At 42.4% G+C, this 9,364-nt stretch overlaps 1 pseudogene; it reads right to left on the bottom strand.

Moving 5' to 3' along the window:
• Nucleotides 1–5,694: 5,694 nt before the first annotated feature.
• On the bottom strand, nt 5,695–5,813 carry LOC120610765 (uncharacterized; annotated as a pseudogene).
• Between the last annotated feature and the right edge of the window lie 3,551 nt (nt 5,814–9,364).

Raw genomic sequence — 9,364 nt, 5'->3', positions numbered from 1 at the left:
GGGAAGTGACACCTAAGAGTGGTATCCTGGATGGGGTCCTGGAGCAGCAAATGGATGTTAATTTAGGTAAAAACCAAGAAAATCCGCTTTCGTTTTTAGCTGCAGTAAAACCTGGAATTACAAGACTAGAGCGGGTCTCAAGAACTCAAGGACTGGATGCAGTTGGGTCCCCGATTCAGACTTTAAACAGGGACTGATATGTTCTTGGGAGCCAGGAAATTTTCTTTTCCTCCATTTCTCAAGTCTGCTTTTTCTTGTATGTCTGCTTCCGCATTCTTTGATGTGGCAGCCTGAGTTTCCAGCCACACGGTGGAAAACAGTCGGTGACAGTTCCTGAATTTATATCTCCTCTGATTAACAGATCATTCACTCCTTCCTTCCTTCCTTCCTTCCTTCCTTCCTTCCTTCCTTCCTTCCTTCCTTCCTTCCTTCCTTCCTTCCTTCAGAAATAGTTATTGCATGCTTACTATGTGCCAGGCACTCTACGATGCTCAACTCTATTCTGATGATAAGATAAAGCAGATATTATCCCATCCTCATGGAGATTCCTAAATAGTAGAGAGGAGGACATTAGTCTATTACTTATACAAATAACTATATAATTACAAATGACAAGTGCTAAGAAGAAAAAATTCCGGATATTGTGAAACCGTTCCCCCACCTAGTCTAGGGTGTGAAGGAGGAATTCCTGTAGAGAAATAACATGAAACTGGGACCTAATCATAAACAGGAGTTACCCAGCCACTGGGGACAGGTGTGGTGAACACCTTTACAGAAAGTTTGGAGATGGGCAAAGGGAAGGAAGTGAAAAGTTGAGCTATTTATCCTAAATCTATAGCTAGTGTCTTCTACGAGGTAGATTCAATGAATTTATATTTGTAAAACACAAATTTACTTATTTATTGACTCCTAAAGAACATGTATTTTTTAATATCCATGTAATATTTATAAAAATAGTTGATTGTGTACTTGACTACACAGAAAATCTCAATCTTCAAAAGGTAATTTGGAAATCTAGAAAACATTGATGATTTCTTAGAAAAATATAAATTATTAAAATTGAATGAAGAAGTAGGAAATTTGAATAGACCGAGCCCCACAGAAGAGATTAGCAAAGTCATTCAAAATGTATTATTGAAAAAGTTAATAGCATTTGACAATTTCATAGCTGAATTCTAACCTTAAATTCTGATGTTATTTAAACTATTTAAGACTATAGAAAACAGACAAATTCTCATTGTATTTATGAAGCCATTCTTATTACTATATCCCAATAAAGATACTGCATAAAGATCAAGATACAAAGAATTCTGAATATAATATTAGTTATAATAATCCAGCAATGTATTAACAGACTATGGACAAGTTGAATTTACTGCAAGAATGAAAGGCTGCATTGGTGACAGGAAATTAAGCAACATGATTCCTTACAACCAGATATTAAAGCTGAAAAATAAATGAACATATCGATACATGCTGAAATGCCATTTTGATGAGCATCCGGCAGCTATTCTTAAAGACAATTAAGAAAATGTATAAACAAGAAACTTTTTTAAGTATTATAAAGATTACAACACATCGGTAAGCATTATTCCAAATAGCAAAACACTAAAATCACTTTAATTATGATCAGGAGCTAGGTAAGGTTGCTCGCTTGTGTCATTATTTCTCAACGTCATCTTGGTGGTTCTAGTGAATGAGGTAAGAAAAGACGCTAAAGTAATTTGTATACATATTAGAAAAGAAAGGATAAAATGCTCTTTTTTGGGGGGGGTTGATATTATTATATTCCTGAAAATCCAAAAGACTTAAGGAAAAAGTACTAATTGGTAAGAGGAGTAGATATAAAAATATAGATAACAATCAATAACAGAAATCACCTATTGGAAACGGGAAAAATTCATTTATGGTTGCAGAGAAATACCATGTGAAGAAAACTATAAAGTCCTGAAAAGAAGACCCAAACAAATGGAAAATCATACTAAGTTCTTAGATATATACTAAGTTCTTAGATGTGTAGACTGGAAATAACAAAAATATTAGATCCTCCAGTTCACTATATACATGTATATATGATATTTATATATAACAATAATTATGATATATCATGCGATTTCAATTAGAACCATAAATAAATAATATAAAATAATCTTAAAGCTTATTTAGAAAAATAAAAAACCCAAGAATAAAATGTATAAAGGTATAAAATGTAATGATATTAAATGCAGATATTAAAACTTACTATATTTGAAACTAATTTAAATAAATAAATTTTAAAAAATCAAATCCAAAACAAAAATAAAACTTACTATTAAGCCTCTATAATCGAATAAAGAGGGCACTGGTTGTTTTTTGATTTTTGAAATAAATAAACATGGTAAAGGAATCGAATGGAAAATCTAGATGCAGAACCCAAAATACACATTATTTTAATTTATTATGAATTTGATATTTCAGGGCAATGTGAGAAGAAAGGTGCTGGCTCCATTGACTATCCATTTGGAAGAAAATAAAAATATACACTTCTCTCTCAGTATTTGTATAAATAAATTTCAGATATGTGAAGAATTCAACGTAAAGAAATAAACATGAAAATAAATCTGGGATAAATAAATAAATAAATTACTTCAAAAAAAAAATATATAGGTGCCTATACATACAGTTTAGGGTCTCCGGAGACTTCTTAACCAAGAGAAAAATCAAAAGCTATAGAAGATCAAACAAGATCAATGAGAAATTATAGAGTTCAAAATAAATTTGCATCACAGATGACAGATAAAAAGTTAAAATCTTTCAAATACCAAGAGTTCTTACTATTGGGTAACAAGTAATAGAAAATAGATATGAATGAATCACTATCCAAAACATATGAACACTGAAAGTTATCAGTAGTCGAGGAAATACAAATTAAAGTAACAAAGCAATATCCATTTATAACCATGTAATTAACAAACCCACAATAGAATGATAACACTTCCACTCGCATTTGAAGTATGCAGAAGAAAACTTACTATCATGATTTACAGATGAAATGTGGATTGTTACAGCAATTTTTAAATGGCAATATGGCGATATCTTCCAAAAATAAAAATTCACACACTCTGTGATTCACCGGTCTTATTCCTGAGAAACTTATTCCAAACAAATAACATACATAAAAATAAAATTTTATAATAATAGATATGTTCCATGATGTTTATCACAGCATTATTCCTATAATTAGAATTCTGAAACAAAGTGAATCCCCATAAATTAAAAAACATAAATAAATAATTGAATCAATCTTTAAAGTAAAATTATGCAGCCATTAAAAGGAATGAATTATAGCAAAGCCAGTTGATTTGGTTAGACTTTCTATAATGATTGAGTGAGAAAATGTGGCTGCAGAAAGGTAAATAATTTCCGTAAATAATACTAACAAACAATGACAAAGTATGTCATTCGTATATAATATGTGTTTGTCAATGTGTTTCCAGCATTAGGCTGCTAGCACGGATCCTTAGTGTGGGGAAGAAAGGAAACGAAAAAAAGAAGGGAGGGAGGAAATGGATAAATAAATGAAGAAGGGAGGGAGAGAGGGATGAGAACTATTTAAAAAGCCAGCATGATCCCTATTATGTTCTCTGTGGCATAATAAAAAATAGAAGAACTCTGGCCTACTTGCCTGCCGGCAAGCTTTCAGTCACTTTTTCCTAAGACCTGACTTTTCTACCTTATTGTTCCTGTGGCTACTAGTCTGTCGGCGACTATGTTCCACTCAGCACACTGGGGAGAGTTCCTTTTTGTCTTGCCAGCATATTAAATAAACACAGGCACTGCCTGTTCCTTCGTCGCTCCATTTGTCAGGTTGTGTTCACGCCACAGACAAAGAGAGGACATTGCACAATCCTTTTGCCATGTTTGACCATTTAAAGTACCTGCCAGTTGTTATATCGGCTCTATGTTTTAAACATCTTAATTGAACATAGAAATCTGTTGAAGGGAACTTCTGAATGACTATGTTTCTCTTAATTCCTAGAGGTACGGCACACCAGGAAGAGAAGCAGGGGCCATCTGTGCCTGTCAAAGGCTTCACGTGATAACCCTTGGGAATGCCAAGAAGACCACGTGCCACCTTCTGCTCACTTGGGAGTGTACCTGACCCCCTCTCTTCCCACGTCTACCTCAAATGCAGTCCCGCCCTATGGCTGCCCCTCCCTCCTCAGGCTTTCTCCTTCCTGTTGGGTTATTCAGCCTTCCCCAGAGCCATCGGCTGCCCGGTTCGGTTGCCTTTTGTCTTCTGAGCTCTTTGAAGACTTATCATCTCTCCTTAGTGCTAGATCACGTGGTCAGTTTAAACCCATTGTTACATTAACTAACCTTGAGAGCACATGTATCTTTTCAATCACCCTTGATCTGGAGCTTTGAACAGAAATTCGGCCCTCTCGAAGCTGAATGGATGGGACAGAGGCAGCCGGCACTGAGCTGGGGTTCACGCCTCCCTCTGCACCGGGGGCACTGCACCCTTCTCTTCTCTCGTACCAAACGCATCTCATATCACACTCTGCCCTGGCCCGTCTAGCGTAGCAGTCTGGGTATCTTGAGGCGACCTTTTGTTGTTGTTGTTACTGGAGACAGAAAACAGTTTATTGAATTACTGTGGTACCCGCGCTAATGCGGAAAGGTAGAGATTCAAGACGGAATATTTGAGAACAAAGCTTTCATAGCTTATTCTCGAAAGGAATAAAGAAACAGGCTTTGGGGAGTTTCAGATTCCTCGAAAACTACACTTGACATGCTGCTAAGAACTGCTCTGCTCCTGTAACGACGGGCAAATATGGGAACTAATTCCTGGGAGGATGGCCACGTGGCCCGATAAAGATGAAAGGCTTCTTGGTGAATTTTGCCACTTTGCACGACCCCCACCTTACTCCAAATTTCAGAGATGTTAACATACCAGTGAGAAGAATGGCTTCCACAATGTTAACTGGCATAATGATGCTTCGAGCGTCAGTTCTTTGAAAGGAGCTGGATTCAGAGGTTGTGGTTGTTTACAAAGGACATTCAGTATTTGAACTAAATACTTGAGAGCTGTACCCTCATTTATGGGCTCTTGTTTCTGAGAAAGTCCAATATGGTTGGAAAGAGCAGTTCTTTAAATCAACTTGTGCCCTGCTAAGGCGTTGCCCGACATCTCAGACTGGGGAACCCCTCAGACTTAGGTATGCAGGGAGGTAAACTTTGAGAGGCACAGACTGGAGAAGAGTAGAGGGTGGAATGATGCCGTCTGTGACCTAGAAGCCCCATCGGAGGCTTTTTCCACTTATCCTCCACCCAGATCTACATCTGCTGCTCTGCTCTGGGGACTCCGACCAGCTCCCAACCCTGTAGGCACAGGATCTCTCCACGAGCCTCTCTGCGTGGGAGCAAAATCATCTTCAGAAGGTTGTTCGGTGAACACGAAGCACAATTAAGTGAAACAGAAACGGGATGCTGGTGGCCACTGTCTCCTCAGAGAGAAGCCGCTGACCAGACTCTGGAAGCCCACTGTCCAGTCTCCCCTCCTAGGCAGGCCTCGGATGGGCTTGCCCGGTATTCACCTCTGAGATTTTGTTTCCTCTGGTTCCAAGACTGACAACTGCACATCTGGGCAGAACATTCTTTCTGGTTTTATACAATCGACTTCCAGTCTCTTTGAACTGGGAGCTGTGTTTATGCCTACAGCCCCTGGTCTTCCTAGGTGGTCTCCCATCCAAGTACTAACCAGGCCTGACCCTGCTTAGCTTCCAAGATCAGACGGGATCTGGCTCGTTCAGGGTGACATGGCCGTAGACCATGGACAGTGGCTCCACTGGGGCGTGAACCCATGACCTTCTGCGTGTAAAGCAGACGTGCTAACCACTGCACTATAGAACCACATCCTGTTTTGTCATTTTAAGGTGACTCTCTTTTTCTGCTTGGTCCTCTGGGTGTGCTTCTTAAAGTTTACCCCCCTGCATGCCTACGTCTGAGGGGTTCCCCTGTTTAGATCCTGTCTACACCCAGGACTGCCAGTGTCTCCAGCTGGGAAGAAAAGCATTTGGCTTTCTTTTCTCCTGCTCTCCCATTGAAGGTACATTCATTTAGCACATTTCTGACTCAGAGAATCTGAGTAAAGGAAGAGAGAATATAAGTAAGCATTAGGAACAACTCAGGGGATTTCAGGCGAGGGTCTGGGGAGCGAGTGCCGAAATCTCTCCATCTCGCCCTCTGCAAGAGCAAGGGCAAGAGAAAGCATGAGTTTGGAACTGTTCAACCTCGCTTTGGGCTTAACTCAGTTTCCGTGATTGTTTAAACCGTAGATGGAATGAACAGTGATAGCAGAGCAAGTATAACGAGGCAGATGCAGAAGTCGAGTTAATTGAATGCTATCATTTCACGTGGCCACTTGCAACTTCTCTTTTCGCTTAAGGTTTAAAACAGCGAACGAGCATTGAAAGCTATGAAGACGTCACACCCACTAAGATGGCTAAAACCCCAAAGATGGACCATAACAAATGTTAACGGGGATGCGAAGAGGCTGGACTCCTCGTGCGATGCTGTTGGAGGGTAAGATGGTGCGGCCTCTTTGGAAATTAGTTTGGTGGTTCCTTAAAAAGTTAAACAAAAATATACATATGGAGTAGCAATTCCACTTCTAGGTCTCTCTCCAAGAAGAATGAAAATCCACCCTCAGAGTCGCTCTGTCATTTCTGCCGCCTTCGAGTCATTAGAACCAAGTCACTAAACACAGCCCACGTTCAAGGAGGGGAGACTTAAGCTTCACCTCCTGCAGGGAAGGGCGTCACGTAATGCGTGGACATATTTTAAAGCCACTTCTAAACCAGGTTTTGTTCAGGAGGAAGATGTTTATGGTTGGAAAGACGAGGATGGGAAAGGAAGGAATCATTTCGCTTTCTTTTCGTCTTCTGTTGACATTAAACTCTCCATGTCAGGCAGAGACCTATCGCTTCCTTCTCTCGTTTCTTGCACTAAATATGTCTTTTAAAAGTCTTCACATTATTATTATTATTATTATTGTTATTGGGGTTTTTTTCTTGCTGTCCTCTATATATTTTGAAGATCTCAATACATTCAGGGCTTCAGACTTCCTGACACTACTCTTGGGGGTTATGGCCATATTTCGAATCTGTTCTTGGTATTTTGCTTTGTTTCCAGGAAACAAGGTACAGTTTTTAACGCCATTAGATTTCATTATCGAAATCTTGATCATCTTTTATCGCTCCCTCCCACCAGTTTCTGAGGGCTCCCTGTGCCCTAGGAAAAATAGCAGAAGGGAATCCAAAGACAGCTTTGCAATAATAGCTCCTCATATATGCAAGAAATGGAATATAAGGCCGGTTCCCGCTGCCTCTGAATCTGCATCTGAGGACGAGCGCACCCCGTATGCCCAGGGCCAAACGTCCAGGCGCCGCGCGCGTGTTCAGAGGAGCGAGCACACCTGACGTGTGCCACCTGGCGGTGCTGTGACCACGCGTGTCCAGGGTCGCGGACCTCGGCAAACCACCGTGGCATCTCCCCTCCCCTGGCGAGCGCCGTGCAGGGCTGGGCAGAGTCGTGGGGCGGGAGAAGCCGTGGACATTGTCCCTCCTCTCCGCGCCCCTGCCTTTTACAAACCCGGCCTCGCCAGAGAGCTTGAGCAGCCTCGTAGCCCACAGTGTCTTCTTCACGATGCACATTATTTGCAATTATATTCAAAATGTCCCTCTTTAGGAGATCCGCTGAGCCGGCTCCCGCCCTAAGCCTTCTCGCAGGCAGCGTGCCTCCCCGACGTCTTCATTGGTCACCGAGGTCATCGTCCTGAGTAGGGCAAGCAGCAAAGCGAAGGTCGGATTGTCTGGACTTCGGGCCTGGCTGGGCATCTGCTTCATCGGACTGTCATGAGGATCGATAGATGAGTGACACATCCGCACACGCATCCGTGCACGAAGTGGCCTTGGTCACGGCAGGACGTCAGTGCGCAGCTGCCGTGGCCCAGCTCTTGCTTCTTCCTCAAGGTGCAGCTGATTCCACGTGCGGCCGCGGCCATCTGAGGCAGGAAGGTGAAGGGCACATGGCACACGAGGCGTCTGAAACTTGACCTGGTGTTTGTCCTTCCAGGTCTGAAGTGCTGGTTCGTTGTGGTTCCTCATTAAGTTTCAAACTTCCCCTGGGGAGAATGTTCCGGCAAATGGCCTTGCCCGCCTGCTGCCTGGTGGGGTTGTCCTTTTGTCCAGCAGGGTTCAAGGCCTCCTCAGCCCTGGATCCCTGTTTTCATCTCGATTCCCGTGTCATGGTTCAGGAGCCTTAGCCCTCTCCGGGGACTGACGGCTGCTGAGAGATTCTCCTTTTGATTTGCATGGCTCCCGATGTCACCCCCAGCAATCTATTTCCAACCTCCCCTAACATCCTGACGCTGGAATGCGGGGACAGGATGAGCTGTGCGTTTTACGCTTGCAAATGTTTGGACAAAAGTTACAAAGTGTTCTGTCTTCTCGGAGAAAGGCTGTTCCCCTCTCGTTCTTATTCAGTGCCATGAAGCGACAGCTGTTGCTGTGTGTACAGTTGTTTAAAATTCTTTCATTTCCTGTCAAAGAATCCTGCTTTGTACCAATCTGAGCCCTGAACCGTAATCCCGTCATCAAGACTCTAGGGCTCTGTTCAATATGAGTTTTGGGGTTTATGGGGAAGGTTAGCACAGCCTCACAGCCCTGCAAAGTGAGCAATGCCGCCGAGCAACTTGCATTTCCCTTGACACGCTGCATCACTGCTGTTTCCATTAAGGTAACCGATGCTCTTCAGGCTTCCTACATACGCCATCGGGCTTATACTGGAACCACCGCACACTGAGAGAAACCTAAGAATAATGGTGCTCTCCTCCACCACTTCCAAGTCCCTTCCGAGTCGGACATTCTGTTTCTTGCAGTTCTAGAAGCAGCAGTTCTGGAGGGCCTGTTTCTTTTCCCTCGCGCCTCAGAAGGCGTTGGTTCCCGCAGGTCCCAGGGATGGGCGGTGTCACCCCGGTGGCTGCTCCTTAGAGAACGTATTTAAGTTCAGATGACTGGGTAGCTTTATTTCTCCAAAATAATGTGAACTGTTCGTCTTCGTGGAAGATGACCCATGGAAGATGGCACGCTCGACCTGCGGCTCAAACAGGATTGACAGTTATGTCTTTTTTTTTTTTTTTTTTTTATTTTCCCCCAGAGATGAGGGAAAATACAACAGAGAAACTAAAAGACTACGAGGAAAACTACTAAATACCCCCAAATCCAGTCACCTTATTTGGGGGGTGCCTGCTCACTCAACGCCTTCGACTCGTCCAGTTGGAGGGCGTGGAAATCCTGCTTCCCGTTGCCCCACCAGCCGG

This window comes from Pteropus medius, unplaced genomic scaffold (assembly GCF_902729225.1).
Source record: "Pteropus medius unplaced genomic scaffold, Ma_sr-lr_union100, whole genome shotgun sequence".
NCBI lineage: Eukaryota > Metazoa > Chordata > Mammalia > Chiroptera > Pteropodidae > Pteropus > Pteropus medius.
Note: the sequence above shows the minus strand (reverse complement) of the source record. Positions and strands in the feature narration are given on the sequence as shown.